This window comes from Vombatus ursinus, unplaced genomic scaffold (genome assembly GCF_900497805.2).
Source record: "Vombatus ursinus unplaced genomic scaffold, bare-nosed wombat genome assembly UNPS02014775.1, whole genome shotgun sequence".
NCBI classification, from domain to species: Eukaryota; Metazoa; Chordata; class Mammalia; order Diprotodontia; family Vombatidae; genus Vombatus; species Vombatus ursinus.
In genome coordinates this window covers 3,792,616-3,807,166 of record NW_020954553.1, presented here as the reverse complement: position 1 = coordinate 3,807,166, position 14,551 = coordinate 3,792,616, and the positions used below count along the sequence as shown (strand labels likewise).

General features: G+C 43.7%; 1 protein-coding gene across 1 annotated transcript in view; it reads left to right on the top strand.

The window, feature by feature from the left end:
* The window catches only part of NKAIN1 (sodium/potassium transporting ATPase interacting 1), a 119,524-nt gene that overhangs the window by 312 nt on the left and 104,661 nt on the right, over positions 1-14,551 (top strand). The gene's annotated exons all lie outside the window — the stretch shown is intronic.

Genomic DNA, 14,551 nt, shown 5'->3' with positions numbered 1-14,551 from the left:
TCTGTGCGGGGCTCCCTGTGTCTGTATGTCTCCCGAGTGTCACAAACCCCCTAGCCCTCCTTTGTGCGGATGCCTGTCTTACAGGGCCACCCTGGCTGAACGACTGGAAGGCAGAATCGACTTCCTGGGGATGGGGAGGGAAGATGAGGAGTGGGAACCCCGCCCCCTCCTCACCCTGCCTGCAGGGCTAGGTGGACAATGGGGCAGCCGGTGAGGGAGGAACGGGCCTGGACCTTGGGAGCTGAGTTAGGCTGACATTCTAGATTCCAACTCTTGCCTTTGGGCCCTGGTGGGCAGTGCAGGGGACGGAGGCTAGGGCCGTGGAGTTGTAACCAAGCTTCAAGGAAGGCCAGAGGGCCAGGGGTAGGGGTGGGAGTAGTTCCACTCCCAGCCCCCAAAGTGTAGGCATTTCCTTGAGCAGGTCCTTGCTTCTCCTGGCTCGGATTGGAAAAAGATCTGGTCTGAGGTAAGAGGCTACTTAGCACTTCAGACTAGGGAGAGGGAGATAGTCGATTTTAGAGGTATGCAGGAGGGAAGCTTTCAAAAACATAGTGTCCTAGGACAGTTGGGCAGCAGATTGGGACAGCTAGACCCTCATTGTATTGTCTGGCCCGAAAACTAGCACTTTAGGGGGCCCAGCATCACTCACAGGGGTGAGTCAGGTTTGAGGTGGCAATGACAAAGGCTTACTTATTCCTGTGTATTCCAACCCCCAGAAAGAGTAACCCAGGAGGAAGGAATAAATCTCAATAAAAGCCACATTTAAGATCACAGTTAGAACTCCAACAACCTAGTAGCCTTCAGGAACCAGCTAGGTGTATTAAGGCTACAGACATCATAGAGGCAGAGACCTGTAGGAGGTGGACCCTGGGGGAGCTCAGGATGGCAGGGCTGCCCTGGTCTGCTTGTACCCTCTGAGCAGCAAGCTTGGGTTTAAGGAGCTGATGGTATCAGTCATGATATAGTGGGTGGAAAGCTGACTAATTCATCTTCTAGAAAGTGGTGGTGGCAGTGGTGGGAGGAAAGCTGCCTGGGTCACTTTTGCCTGCCTCAGTTTCCTCCCACCCTATTTAAGTCTCTGACGCAGGAGGATGCAGGCAGCAGGAGTCTGTGCTGAGTTACAGAGAGGAGGAGTGGAGGGAGGGTGATTTTGGGCAACCAACAGGCAGCTCACATTAGGCCATTGTAAGAATCACCCAGTTTACCCCAGTAGTGGAAAGGGCTCTTTCCTAACTTGGACTGAAGAGATCTGTAATCAGAACCTCCAGCAAACCATTTAAGCTCCCTAGGCCTTGGTTTCCTTTAGTTTAAAATGGGTATGTGTTTGTTGTAGGGAGGGAGATTGTTCTAGATGGGCTCTGCTGTTCCTTGCAACAGTAAAGTTTCATGATTCTATAAAAAATATCTGGTCTATTATAGGGCTCTCTCATTGCTTCTTACAGTACTTTTCTAAAATATTCTTAAATTTTCCATATGATTTAATGTTCATTTCTTTATCAATTAATGTTTGGTGTTTGACCTTGGCACATAATTAACCCCTTTCCATCCTGAGTCTCTAGAAATGCCCCTCCACCCTTCCTCATCCTCACTGGAACCTTAGCCTTTCTGAGTCCTGAAAGCTTTAATTGGTTGGAGAAAGCTTGGTGAAGTTTCCCTCTCCAGCTCCTACCCTTTTCCCCTCCCTGTGATTTGTAGAACTACCATTTTTGTCAAGGAGAAGCCAATCTTAACCATCCTTCAGTGCTTCACCTAGGTTCCACTTCTTCAAGGAAGCCTTCTGTGCTTGCCCATGATTTGTACAAACTGTTGAGGGAACTGAGATTATTCATCCCAGAAAAAAGCAAACCGAGGAAGAACACAATGCCTGCCTTCAAATATTTGAAGGCCCTCTCATAGAAGTGGAGGTTAGATGTTGTTCTGGCAGCCTTGAGGGCAGAACTAGTACCAGAGGGAGAATTTAGAAGGAAGCACACTCTAGCTCACTTTGTATTCGAAGGCCAGGCCAATAATGGGAGCTGTCCAGTACTGGAATGGTTGCCTTGAAAAGGAAAAAAAGAACTGTCTGTTGCTCCAGGCTACTACAAGTTTTCCACCAGAGGCTACATAACTCTCTGTCACCAATGACATAAAGGAGTGGGAGTATGGACTTGAGGAGTGGGAGGATGGACTAGGTGATCTGAGGTCCTTTCCAACTTTGCAATTCTCCCCTTCTCCCTTCTCTGAATTCCTAAGAGGCTGAACCACCCACTCTCTCTAGTCCCTGATTCTGTCCTGCCTGGCTTCCTTTCATAGCAGTTCATATGATTTCCTAGTTTGGGCTCCCTAGCTAGGCTGTGAGTTCCTGCATAGCTGGATGGATGCTGGATTTGGAGTCAGGAAGACTTCCTACCTCACTCCCCTCCCCTTCTGATGCTTACCAGCTGTGTGGCTATGAGCTAGCAAGTTCCTAAACTCCTCTGAGCCTCAGTCTCCCTCATTTGTAAGATGGGCATAAGGACAGCTGCGGGTGTTTGTGAGGCTCAAATGAGATCATGTGTGTCAAGCACTTTGCAAAGCCTAAAGCCCATTATTAGACTGAGCTCCTTCAAAATAAAGACTCTTTTTGCCTTTCTTTGTATCCATAGTTTAGCATAGTGCCTGGCACATAAAAGGTTCTCCATAAATGCCTATTGACTGACTGATTCTCTAATGTGCTATAATGACTTTTTAGCTGCTCTTATTAGCATTGTAGCAATGGGTTCACACTCAAGAAGAATAAGTACTAGAGCTGTGATTTCATTGGATTAGGGCAGGGACGGGGAACCTGTGGCCTCGAGGCCACATGTAGCCCTCTAGGTCCTCAAGTTCAGCCCTTTGACTGAACCCAAACTTCATAGAACAAATCCCTGATTCAGGCTACATGTGGTCTCGAGGCCCTATAGGTTCCCCGGAACTCCCAAGTGAGGAAGCATCTTCTACTAGTGCAGGTCTGTGCCTTCTCCACATCATACATATTCTTTTTGTGTGTTGTGTTCCCCCTTTAGATTGTAAGTTCCTTGAAGGCAAGAATTATCTGTCTTTTTCATAGTGCTTAGCACTGTGCATAGTATATAGTAGGTGCCTCATAGATGTTCATTGAATTGAATTGAACATATAGCCTTAGAGTGTAGCCTAGAGCACTGAGAGTGATTTGCTCAGGGTCACAAAACCAATGTTCGTAAGAGATAGGACTCGAACCTAGGTCTTACTGTTTCTGAAACCAGCTTTCTGTACACTATTCCACTCTGGCCCATGAAAGTAGGAATAATACAAGGCAGATCATGTCATCATACCATGCTAGAGCTGGATGGAACCTTAGATCTAATCAAACCCAAACCCCTTGTTTTACATTTGGGGAAACTGAGGAACAGGGACAAAAGCAAGGGTACACACAGCTGGATGCTGGCAGTCAGTTGTGGTAGCTGGTTAATGACAGCTGCAAAATATTACTTGATCATCTGCTAGTAGAAATCACTAGGGACAATTTCTCTGATTTGCTGTATCCAGAGACCCCATGGATTGATTTCATCTTGAATCAGAGATGCATGCCCAGCTCAGGGCCTTGCACACAGTAAACACTTAATAAATGCCTGTTGAATTGGATCAAAATGGTCCTTTTGACATAGGTTTGACCATGTCACTCTCCTCCTCCCAAACCTTCAACAGCTCCCGGATGCCTTCAGGATTAAAAAGAGATTCCTCAGCCTGCCATTTAAATCTCCCACCTGCCCTTCCAGTCTCATTTTATAATTAACAATCTGGCTTCCACCTAGTTTCCCAGCCTCATTCATTTCTCTCTTCTTCACCCTGCCTCTAATCCAGTGAGACTTGCCTGCCAGCTGTTCCCTTACACAGCACTCTGCCTGAATCCTCTTTGATTCTTTGCATAGGCGATCCCCAGGCCTGGACTGGTACAGAGCAATGCACTTAGGGTCAGAGGAGAGTGTGACCTTGGAAGAGTCACTTAACTTCCATGGGCCTCAATTTCCTCCTCTGTCAAATAAGGAGTTTGGACAAGGTGGCCTTTGAGATCCCTTTCAGCTTCCAATTTAGGATTCTCTGCTCATTCTCCTGCCTCATCTCTGTCTCTGCTTCTTCATAGTTCAGGTGCCATCTCCTACATAATCTCTTCTTATTCCCTCCAGTCCTCAGCCCTCTCTTCCTCTTAAAGTTACTTAGTTTTGAATTACTTAATTTACATGTGTCCTCTCACCTTAGTAACATGTAGGCTCCTTGAAAACAAGAGCTGTTTCTGTTTGTCTTTGTCTCCCAGTGCCTTGCGCATAGTAGGCGCTTAACCTGTGTCTGTTTAATTGTGTCTTGAAGGCTCTGGCCAAACTGAGAGAGGTAAACTCTGGGAAGCTAGCTCTCTTCATTTTCACTTGGTAAATTCCTTTTGGGGATATGTATTTGTGTGTTTATGTGGGTTTCTTGCTGGGTCACATAGCTTGCTGTCGCTAGATTTGATGGTCTGAAATGATGGCCAGGTTGAATTATTGTATTATTAACAGTAGTGATGTTGGCAAGCTTAGGGAACAGAGACAGGGTCTCCGAAATGCCTCTGCATCAATTCCAAAGGTAGCGCCTCTGGATGCTGTCCATGGAGTGTCCCCAGGGCTTGTTATTATGATGTATTTGACCGGAGGGGCTTGTATTGTTATAATGATTTCACACCAGGTTCTTCTGGTGATGAAAATAAAATAATACCCTGTGTTGGTTCTGCATGGAGCTTTTCACTTTCCCCAAGGCATCCTGGTGTGGTGGGGAGAGTACTGGTATGGGGATCAAGAGGCCAGGGTTCTAGTGCCAGCTCAGCCACCAATGCTTCATAGCCTTGGGCAAATCTTTGGTCTTCAGCTTCCTCACTTGTGAAATGAAGGAACGTGTTTAGCCTAGAGAAGAAAAGACTTAGGGAAACAGGATAATGTCTTTAAGTCTTTGAAGGGTTTTCTTCAGGAAAGGGCATTAACCTTTTTCTGCCTACCTCCAGAGGGCAGAGCTATTAGCATTGGGTGGAGTTTGTAGACAGGCAGCTTTCATATCCATGTAAGAGAAAACTTCCCAGTAACCAGAGTTGTCCAGCAGTGGAAAGGGCTGCCTTAGGAAGTAGTGAATTCTTGAGCAGTGGTCAGGGGGGTTTCAAGCACAGGTTAGATGACTGACTATTTGTTGGAGTTGTCACAGAAGACATTTTTTTTTCAGATATAGGTTAGACTCACTGAATGCTGAGGTTCTGTGATGATGAGTAGATAGTTTCTATACTCATTTCCAGTTTTAAATTGCTATGATTCTAAACTCTGTCATCTTTTTGATCCTCCTATCTTGAGGAAAAGATGGGGCTGTGATCCCATGGGAAATCACAAAGCACAGAAATTGGGGTGAGCTGGAAGCCAGCTCAGGCTAAAGCCCATTGTTAAAATTTCAGCGTTAGCATCTACGCCTCAGAAATGGGCAAACCCACAAATCAGGGCTTGATTGATTGTTTTACTGATTTCTAGACTTAAGAAAGTGGTGGAGAAAATGTTACTAATACACGTTAAATTTAAAAGTGTGTCATGGAAGTATCTTGCCCCCCTGCCCCAGCCGATTGTTAAACATTTACTAGAAGGAGCTTTAGGTCCAGAACTATATCTCCTAAACCCCAATCTGAGGTCTTTTTTACGTGTAGGTGTGGTGTTTGGTTACTTTTTAAAGTTTTATTGTTGCCTTTTTTTCTCCCTCAGGTGTTTCCCCTTAACCTCCCTTACCCTCACCATGGAACCCTTCCTTGTTAGAAAAACATTCAAGGGGCAGCTAGGTGGCACAGTGGATAGAGCACCAGCCCTGAAGTCAGGAGGACCTGAGTTCAAATCCAGCCTCAGACCAAACACTTAACACTTACTAGCTGTGTGACCCTGGGCAAGTCACTTAACCCCAATTGCCTAAAAAAAAAGAAAAACATTTAAGCCAAGCCAACCGATTGAGCTTCTGACAATGTAAACCCCGTTCTACCTCCATAGTCTTCCATGTCTCTGCTGAAAGGAGGAAGTTATATTTCATTAGCAGTTCTCCAAGACTGAGATTGTTCTATTTCATAAGAATTCAACTGTCTTTTAGTTACTAAGCATTTGATGGTCAGTGAAAGGAAATGAGGATGTTTAGTCAATTACTACAGTCAATTACTGGGGAAGACAGACAGTTAAACCAGACAGCATTAAGGGCTCCTTCCAGTTCTAACAGTCTCAGAGAAACTTTTTAGTCTGTGGCACATAATGGGTTAATAGATTACCCTTCACAGTTGATCAGAATCTCTCCATTCTCCGAGCTTGGCTAGTGAAGAGTTTTCTGAACAAAGCAAAAGTTATAATAATATTAGTGATAAATGACATTTACCCAGTGCTTGAAGGTTTTCGAAGAATATTATATGTATTATCAGTTGTAAAGTACTGCAATAAATTTTAAATTTCTGCTCATTCAGACTTATGGGTAGAGTTGGGGAGGAGAGGAATTGATCTGGAGAAAAGTTCAAACTGTGGGAAAAGATATTTTCAGATTTAGAAAAGCAACATATTTAAGAACAGTCTTCTGATGCTGTGATCTCCTTCTCCCATGTCTCATGGAGGTGACCCCAGCTTCTCTGAGGCTGAGCTGTTGAAGTATAAACTCTGATAGACCCATTAAGCTGGAAAGGCTTTGGGTATAGGGTTTGTTGTTCAAGCACCAGACTAGTAACAGTTTTTGGTTTGGTTTGATTTTGGGGTTTTTTGAGATAGGGTCTCTCTTTCTGGCCCATACTGGAAGTACAAGGGCCACTCGTGAACCTCTCACCTACTCCCTTTCCAAACTGGGTGGATTCATTCCTTTTCAGGCAGCACAGTGGTTCGCCTGCTGCTGGGCACTCACCATATGAGTGCCAGACAGCTTTAGTCCTAATTACTGCACCTCAGAACTACAGAACTCAACCAATCCGTTGGTCTCAACCTCTCCCAGGAGCAAGGAACTACAGGCATTGTGCCACCTTGCCCTGGCCAGCTCCTTAAATGGAAAGAGCCTCATTACCCAGTTGGTTTCAGGGTAATAAGTGCTGCAGACACACAGCAACTCTTGAATTACTATATACCAAATCATAGACTATGTGTTGGTCTGTAATAGTAGAAGGAGGAAACAAAGGATCCTTGGAAAAATTGAGTTATATAGGAAGAACAATCCTTTACATTTGCATAAAACTCTCACAACTCTTGTGGTGTCTTCTCCAGTGCCTAGCTCAGCACAATGCATGGAATAAATGTTTAACAATTTTTTGCATGTTTATCGAGTGAATGAAGTCTTAATTGGGGACTTAGAAGGATAGAAGGGGAAACAGATCATAACTCCCCTGAAGATGTAGGAGATTTGTAACCCTTTGTATCTGAGCACCAATAATGTTCTTTTTTTCTTTTTTGTTTTGATCTTTGTTGCTTTACTTTAAATTAAACACTTTAAAATTGGATTCATATGTTTACCCATATGCCTACTGAGAGCGTACCATGGGGAATGGGGGCTCAAGCCAGGGTTAGATTATATGTGTAATGTGGTCTAACAGGGGTGAACATTTACTCTTTGCCACAGCTCTGATAGAGAGGTGGGGCAGGGATTATTATTCCCATTTTACAGATTAGGAAACTAAGATTCAGAAGGTCAGTAACTTGTCTGGGATCCTGCAGCCAGTAATTAGCAGAACAGGAAATAGTAATAATTATGAATAATAATTAATTAACAAACATGCAACCCAGGCCTTCTCTACTTTCTACTCTATTATGTTGCTACTATAGAGTAAGTGTTGGGGGTAGGGGGAGATGAAGGGGAAGGGAGGGAGAGGGTGGAAGGAAAGCTTAGAGCATTTGCCTTCCTTCCCATTGAGAAGGCAGCTGCCACCATAACTTGATTATAGGGCTGACCAAGCAAAATCCCAACCTGGCTTATGGTTCAAGCAGACAAAAAAACCCCATGGGTTTGGATGATTAATTTTTAAAATTGTAGACTTAATCAGCAACAAAAACAATTCAACCTAGAACAAGGAGTGAAAAATAATCTTACTTCAAACCTTAGCATTTAACAAAGTAGATCTAAGGGAACTTAAAAAATGACCAAGGACCCCAAAAGGGTTTTTACTCTGCATCCCTTTCCAGACCTGTTCACTCTCTCAGGCTTGTTCTTGATGTCTTTTCTTTTATATATATATATATATATATATATATATACACACACATATATATACATTTATATATATTTTAATATATAAAACATTATATATTACATTCAGTACATATATACAATCACCATGTAATCAGTTCTGTTTTTGATGACTGATTTTGTCTTTTCACCCAGGCCCATCCCATGAGCATTTAACCTCCTACTATATGTTAGGCTCTGGGCTAGTTGGTGGGGATATAAAAAGATAGCAATAAAACAACAAACAAAAAAGTCTTTTAGTCAACAAACATTTATTAAGTGTTTACTATTTACCGGGCACTGTGCTAAGCACTTGAGATACAAAGAAAGGCAGAAACAATCCCTGCCCTCAAGGAGCTTACAATCTAATGGGAAAGACAACATATAAATAACTATGTACCTAACAAGAGATGGTGGTTGCCCTTTGTTGTCGAAGAGGACCAGAATGACATCACTATACCAGAGTCAAGTCGCTGTGTGTCCATCTGTGGCTGATCAGCCCAGTATGAGCTCGGGTTGTTCAGATTTGGCACAAATGGTCCAAGTGAACATTTGGGGTGCATTCTCTAAATTTGCCCATCTTGAGTTTCTTTTGAGTTTGAGTTTCTTCAATTCTTCTTTGCCCCTTCTCTGATGAGGGCACATCATGAAGGAAGGTCATCTCAAGGAGAGAGACACTAGCAGTTGGGGGAACCTTGAAAAACCTCCAGTAGGAGTTGGCATTGGAGTTAAACGCGTACCCTGAAGGAACTCACATTCTCCTGGGGGAGGAATACAACATAGCACCATAGTACAAGGGAAAAGCATCCATTCTGGGGTCAGAGGATCTGAGTTAAATGATTTAGTTGTGTGACCTTGGGCAAGTCATTTATAACCTGCCTGGGCTTAAGCTATAAAATGAGAGGATTGCACTAGATGGCCTTTGAGGTCTTTCTAGCTCCAAATCTATGATCCCGTGACCTCTCTATAATTTTAAGTATAAATCTGTGGTATGTTGAGGGGGAAGAGAGAGAGAGAGAGACCTCTAACAGTTAGGGGGAGGCTTCTCATAGGAGAGGATACCTGACTCAGATATGGCAGAGGGGAAGGAATGCTGAATTTGGGGAACAGCAAGAAGACCCATTTGGCAGGAGAGTGCATGAAGAGTTCTGTATAGTAAGCCTTTAGCTAAGGGCAGCTAGGTGGCACAGTGGATAGAGCACTGACCCTGAAGTCAGGAGGACCTGAGTTCAAATCCAGCCTCAGACCAAACACTTGACACTTACTAGCTGTGTGACCCTGGGCAAGTCACTTAACCCCAATTGCCTTAAAAAAAAAAGTAAGCCTTTAGCTGAGGCCTGTTTGTGAGAGCCTTCAAATGCTAAGGTGAGGACTGAGTTTTAGTTAGACTTCGATCTTAGTAAGAGTCAACCTACTGATGTCGGGAAGAGGGTTTTCTACCACTAGAACTGTCCAGAATTTGAATCAGTGCCTAGTTGGGTAGTGAGTTTACCTGCCCCTTGAGGGCTCAGATAGGTGAGCACAATTGTGCCTCAGCTGGTCCCCAGCCAGGCCATCTCCATACTCTAAAAAAGCCAGGCAGTATTTTCCTCTCTCCACACTCCTCCCCTTCCCCCAACTTTCTGGCTCCCTTTTTTTGCTTTCTTACACTAAAACATAAACATTCCTTCTGTATTTACTTGCTGGTATCTGTAGCCCCAAGATGTAAATGCTCTATCTCTCTAGTGTGGTTAAAAAGTGAAACAAAAGAAAATTAAATACTGAGAACAAGGGTCAACAAGAAAGAGCCTTTGACCTTGACTCTGCTACTGACCTTGCTCTGTGAATTTACTGCTCTGTGTCTTAGTTTCCCCATGTGTAAAGTGGGAGGAGAGCTTGGGCTGGGTCAGGTATCTATGGAAAGTTTGGCCACATCCCTCCCCAGTGCCCCCCTTCCTCCCAAGATTTAGTAGTAATGAACTCACCTAGCATTTATTAAGCACTTACTGTGTGCTAGGCACTGGTGATATGAAGGTAAAAGACAGTCCCTGCTCTTAAGGAGCTCACAGTCTAATGGGGGAGTCAACATATAAATAACTATGTACCAACAAGATATAGACATGGTAAATTGAAAATCATCTCAAGGGGAAGGCCCTAAGATCAAGGAGGACTGTGAAAGGCCTCCTGTAGAAGATGGCATTTTACTTGAGACTGGAAGGAAACTAGGAAAGCCAGAAGGGCAGCTAGGGGACGCCATAGTGCACAGAGCCCTGGGCCTGGAGTCAGGAAAATTCATCTTCATGAGTTCAAATCTGGCCTCAGACACTTACTAGCTGTGTGACCCTGTTTGCCTCAGTTTCCTCATCTGTAAAATGAGCTGGAAAAAGAACTGGCAAACCACTCCAGTATCTTTGCCAAGAAAACCCCAAAAAGGGGTCATGGAGAGTCAGACATTCCTGAAATGACTCAACAACAAGGGAAACCAGGAGGCAGAGATGAGAAGGGAGAGTGGTCCAGGCATGGGGAAACAGCTAGTATTTAGTGGTAATATAAACGCTTGAAATGAGATACTTAAAATGGTTTGAGACCATTGAACTAAATAATCTCTTAGGTGTTTTCTGTCTCTAAGGCAAGACCTCATGATTCTAAGTCTCAAACTGGAGCAGAGTCTATTGGGAAGGTCTCTTGGAGGAAGTGATAGATGTGCATTGGTGGGTAAAAGCTGTGGAAGTGGGAATTAAGCCATCCATGTGTGGAAATGGCAACCATGGATAAATTGTAGCTAAGTCATCTGTTGTTACAGAGAATTGAGATGAGCCTGGATAAAAACAGGGGAGTGAGGGAATGGAGGAACTAGAAGGCCAGAAGGCTAGACTGAGGAGTTGAGATTTATTCACCTTAGGTCAAGGGGATTTGTGTTGTTATTATGTGGCAGACAATACAGAGAACCCACAAGTTTCTGAGCATGGTAAGGCACTGATGGAAGACCGACACTGGTACAGGACAGATCCGATGGGGGCTCATATTGGAATGCTGTATGATAGTTATCTCAGTGGTCATCCATACCAGACAGACTTACTAAAAGGCCCTTGAGGGCATGACCACATCTTATCTCAAGTTTGTCTCTCTCTCTCTCAATTCCTGGCCCAAAACTTTGTCATACTAGTCACTTAATGAATATTGGTTGTGTTGCTTTGTGTTGTGGTAAGGTGATGAGGATCTGCATTAGAATAGAGGGGGAAGATGGAATATCAAGGCTCTAGGGACAGATACAGTAAATCTAGTGTCTTCCCTCGGAAATTATCTCCCATTTGTCCTCTCTCTTGTGTGTACACAGTTGTTTGCATATTAGACTGCAAGCTCCTTGAGGGTAGGTACTGTTTTTCACCTTTCTCTGTATCCCCAGAGCTTTGTACAGTGCCTGGCACATAGTAGGTGCTTAATAAGTGTGGAAGTCATTTCCACACTCTTGATTGGCCCCTTCCTCATCTGTAAAAGGAGGCTAATAAGACCCAGAGTACTTACCTCACAGGATTGTTTTGAACGAGATCACATATGTGTAAAGGGCTTTGCAAAATTTAAAGGCCCATATCAATACTGGTTAGTATGTGTGTGGGGGATATTATGTTTGCATGTGGCTAAGGGAGGGAGGGGAGCTCCTGAGGATGGAAAGAGGGGATGGATACCACAGGCGTGGAGGGATGACAGGTAGGAAAATTGAGAAGGTGAACAGGTTTAGAGGAGAAAGGGATGAGTTTCTTTATCAAGGGAAGGACTGTGTGTGACTGGGGTCTCAGCAACAGGGCAGAGAGAGAGACAGAGACAGAGAAAATGTCCTGCCTCGTAAAGTAGATCATCAGGAATGTTTCTTTAAAGGAGTTTACAGCCTTGTTGGGGAGGCCAGACAGCACACGAGAGAGGAAAGGAAAACAAGATGAGCCTTTGTAGCCTTGAAGCCAAGCCAGAAGGTGTGTCTTCACACAGCGAGGGCTCTGGAGTTGTTGGCCAGGTTTCTTAAGAGACTCAAGTCTGGTTTCTTACCCATGGCTGAGCTTGTGAGAGGGGAGCCTCAATATGGAGTCAATGAGTTGGCTGCTGAGGCCCCTTCTCACTCAAACATCTTATACTTTTACAGGAGCAATGTGGTAAAGTGGAAACAGTGCTGGGCCTTGGAATCAGGAGGTTCTGGGTTCAAATCCTACTTCTGACACTTGGTGACCCTGGGAAAATCACTTAACTTCTTGAGCCTCTGTTTCCTAGGTACTATGTAAATGTTAATTATTATTGTTTCCTTATCTATTAATAATAATCAGAAGTGACATGATGAGCAAAGAGTTAGCCTACTAGTCAAGCCAACCTGGGATTCAAGTCTCACCACTGAAGCCTCCTGGTTATGTGGGTAAATCTCCCAATGCCTCAGACAATTGTCTAAGTTGCAGAGAAGGCCCAGTTTGCATTAAAAGAAAATAACCATAGCTAACATTTACAGGGCACCTCTTACGTGCCAGGGGGCAGCTAGGTGGTACATCGGATGGAGTGCCAGGCTTGGTGTCTGAAAAGCTCACCTTCCTGAGTCCAAATCTGGTCTCGGACGCTTACTAGCTGTGAGGATCTGGGCAAGGCACTTAATTCTGTTTGGTTCAGTTTCCTCACCTGTAAAATGAACTGGAGAAGGAAAATGGCAAACTATTCTAGTACCTTTGTGAAGAAAACCCTGGGGGCAGCTAGGTGGCATAGTGGATAGAGCACCCGACCTGGAGTCAGTAGGACCTGAGTTCAAATCCAGCCTCAGACACTTGACACTTACTAGCTGTGTGACCCTCGGCAAGTCACTTAACTCCATTGTTTATCAAAAAAAGAAAAAAGAAAACCCTAGATGGGGTCATGAAGAGTAGGACAAGACTGAAACAACTGAAAAACAACAACAATTATATTCCAGGCACTGTGCTAAGCCCTTTATAAATATTATTTCATTTGATCCTCACAACAATTCTGTGGGGTAGGTAGATTTTTACAGATGAGGAAACTGAGGCAGATAGGTTAAGTGATTTGCCCAGGGTCATACTGCTTGGGTTAGGTTATTGTCCTTGCTCAAAGAGGACCAAAATGAAATCACTCTGTCAGGGTCTCACAGCTAAGTAAGTTTTGAGGCCACACTTGAACTCAGGGCTTCTTAACTCTAGGCCCAGAGCCCTATCTCCCGTACTTCCTAGTGAGTTTGCTCCCCAGCAGTACCCTACACTGATTAAATCATAAGTCAAGTTTATTTGTTTTGTTTTTAATAGAGATGAGCCTATAACACTTACAATACATATATCCCACGATATTTCTAAGAATTAAGTGAGACATTGGACTTATTTGTAAATCTCAAAAGTTCTATAAAACCACTGGCCATTATTATTAGAATGGAAGCCTCTTGAGGGGAGGGACTGTCTCACTTCTGTATTTGTATACCTGGTGCCTGGCACATAGTAGTCACTTACTAAATTCTTTTTCATTCATTCACTCATTATTCACTGCCATCTCTCTTTTTCTCCTTCTTCTCCCTCTCTCCTCCTCTCTCTTTCTCTTTCACCCTCTCTCTCCCTTTCTCCTCTCTATTTTCTACTTCTCTCTTTCTGCCCTCTTTCTCTCCATCTCCTCTCTTTTTTTTATTAATTTATTTTGATTTTTCAACAATCACTTCCATAAGCTCTTGAGTTTTAAATTTTTCTCCCCCCACCTCCCTCCCCAAGACGGCACACAATCTGATATAGGCTCTACATATACATTCCTATTAAACATAGTTTCACATTAGTGATGTTGTAAGTAAAAATTAGAACCAATAGAAGGAACCACCAAAAGAGGAAACAAAACAAAACAGAAGAAAGAAAAGAGCAAATGGTATGCTTCGATCTGCATTCAAACTCCACAGTTCTTTCTTTGGATGTGGATAGCATTTTCCCATAAGACTTTGGGAGATGTCTTAGATCCTTGCATTGCTGAGAAGAGCTAAGTCTATCAAAGTTAGTCATCGCACAACGTGGTTGATACTGTGTACAACATTCTCCTGGTTCTGCTCACTTCACTCAGCATCAGTCCATACAAGTCTTTCCAGGTTTTCCTGAAGTCTGCTTGCTCATCATTTCTTATAGCACACTTGTATGCCATTACATTCATATACCACATCTTGTTCAGCCATTCCCCAATTGATGGGTATCCCCTCAATTTCCAATTCTTTGCCACCACAAAAAGAGTTGCTATAAATATTTTTGTACATGTGGATCCTTTTCCCATTTGTAAGATCTCTTTGGGATACAGCCCAGAAGTGGTATTGCTGGGTCAAAGGGTATGCACATTTCTATAGCCCTTTGGGCATAGTTCC